Genomic DNA, 2,857 nt, shown 5'->3' on the forward strand with positions numbered 1-2,857 from the left:
CTTCATTTATCATGTTATCTATTGGGCCAATCATGAGGACTTTGGTCTTCATAACATTGAGCTGTATTTCATACTGAAAGCTGCAATCCTTGATCTTCATCAACAAAGGCTTTAAGTTCTTCTCACTTTCAGCAAGCACAGACAACGAAGAAGGACTTGGCTCCCACTTTGGAAGAAGTAGCTTCTGAAAACTTTATGCATAACTTCTAATCATTTGGGAATACGTAACCCAAATAAAAGAAAAAAATGCACATGTGGATCTACATGTAAATCTCTGCTTCTTGTTATGATGTAGAAAAAAACATTGAAGGGGTATTGAAATATATATATAAAGTTGGTTGTACAAGCCCCTAATAAAATGATTATATATATATATATATATATATATATATTTGATAAACCCCTTTAAAAACTGATACAAAGATTAATAAAATGCAAATTCTCAATGTCAGGGGAAAAATGAGGAAAAAACTACAGGGGGAATCTATGACTCTTTCTATCTGTTCTTTACCTCACTAGTGTTACTGTTCTTATCAACCCATGGACAGGGATCAGGAGAAAATTTGAAGTGAAACAGGAAGGACACAAAGAACTGGGATAGTGGTGGGACTTGCACTCAATGACATAAAACACAATTTGCACGACTTGTTGAATGGAAAATCAATCTACACTGTCAACCTTCACCCAGGTCACAATAGAAAATTTAAAAAACAAAACAACAAAATATTACCTAGCAAATGAAATTCCAGATTAAGGATATTGACCTTCTTTTAAAGAAAATAAACAGATAAGTGTATTATTTTCTTATCTCAAGTGGAGGTAAATTTTGCAATAATTTCAATTAATATAAACATTGCTGGCTACTTGCAATGTTTGGTAAAAATATTGCCAATGGCAAAAAAAGGAAGCATCTTTGTCGGAGAAAGTTTGTTATATATGTTTATTGCCATTAGTAATTTTTGTCAAATATCACAAAATGAAAAAAAGTATTTTAATTATCTCTAAAATATGACTAGTTATTTTTATAACATTAATCATTTAATTTTATTTTTAATGTGTTTTCTGATTTAAAAATATTTCAACTCAAAATTATTCTCCCTATATGTGTTTCTTTCTTTAGGGTTATGAATGAGCCACCAATAACAGTTACAAAGCAATTTATCCAAAGTACTTCATATGATGATATGATGATAGTCAAGAAAAAGCTTTATTTCTGATGTTGAAGAATAGTTATATGCATCCCTCTTTTTGCTTTTGAAATGAGTTTTTCTTTCCCCAGGGGAACAATGCAAGACTTCTAAATGTTGTTCTGAAATTGCTGGTCCAGGATTGGACTACTTCTGAGACAAATCTGCCAATTAAGTTAAATTTATGTGGTGGCCTGTCAATCCTAGTCCACAAGCAATTAGTAGAAAGTGACCTACAGCATTTCCATTTGTCCTGAGACAATTTAAAGGCCTTTTTCCAAAGGTGAAAGGCTATTTCATTAAGTCATTTGCTGACAGAGAAAGGAGTCTCTCTTGATGAGAGTTCAACCCATTAATAATGTTGCCCTGGCTATAAACAGTAGTCATTGTGCCCTAGACCTAAAAGGGAATTAGGGCAAACATACTAAATTAAAAAAAAACAGACCTGCATTACAATATTTTGATTTTCATTCTTTTGTGCTTTATTTTAGAATAACATTTTGGTATGTCTTCCAGATTGTATATTCTTTTGGTGCATGAATGAATTTGGTAGCTTTAAGGTTATGGTAAAATAGATCATTCAATTGTTTTAAAAGTAAAAATCTTGTCCATACTAAATGTAATTATTTTACTTAATTAGCGTGATGTAGTTGGGATAATAGAGTTCAAGGATACCAAAGAATTGGTATGTTATGTCTTGCTAGTAATTTTGAATATAACTGACCAAAAGATGAGGCCAACTCATGGCAACTGTATGCATGTCAAATTAGAGCTATTCTCCTTGTGGTTTGCAATGGTACATTCCTTTCCTTTTTTTTTTTTTTTTTTTTGGTTTTGGGGTTTTTTTCCAACAGTTTTTTGTAAAGCGCTTTACTAGGGACTCATACAACTCTTATCACAATCCATACATACAACAATTGTGTAAAACACATCTGTACATTCATTGCCCTCATCATTCTCAAAAACATTTGCTCTCCACTTAAGCCCATGGCATCAGGTCTTCATTTTCCCCTCCCGTGCCATTTCCCCCTCCTTCATGAGCCCTTGATAATTAATAAATTATTATTCTGTCATATCTTGCCCTGTCCGACATCTCCCTTCACCAACGTTTTGTTGTCTGTCCACCAGGGAGGAGGTTATATGTAGATCCTTGTAATCGGTTCCTCCTTTCCAACCCACTCTCTGTCTACCTTCCCAGTATCGCCACTCACATCACTGATCCTGAAGGTATCATCTGCCCTGGATTCCCCATGTTTCCAGTTCCTATCTGTACCAGTGTAGGAAGGTAGAAGGTACCAGACTTGCAAGGCAGAATTTAGATCATGATAGTAGGGAGGAAGCATTTATGAACTAGAGGAAAATTGTGTTTTTCATGGGTGCTACATCGAACCTTGACTAACTCATTGCCTCCCCTAGACCCCTCTGTAAGGGGATCTCTAGAGGTCAACAAATGGGATTTGGGTCCCCACTCTGCACTCCCGCCCCTCCTTCACTATGGTAAGATTTTTTTGTTGTTGTTCTGATGATGCCTTCTACCTGATCCATTCCACACCTCCTGATCGCACAAGCTGGTGTACTTTTTCAATGTGGGCTTTGTTGCTTCTGAGCTAGATGGCCTCTTGTTTACCTTCAAGCCTTTAAGACTCCAGATGCTATAACTTTTGATAGCC

Source organism: Tenrec ecaudatus, chromosome X (assembly GCF_050624435.1).
Source record: "Tenrec ecaudatus isolate mTenEca1 chromosome X, mTenEca1.hap1, whole genome shotgun sequence".
Lineage (NCBI taxonomy): Eukaryota > Metazoa > Chordata > Mammalia > Afrosoricida > Tenrecidae > Tenrec > Tenrec ecaudatus.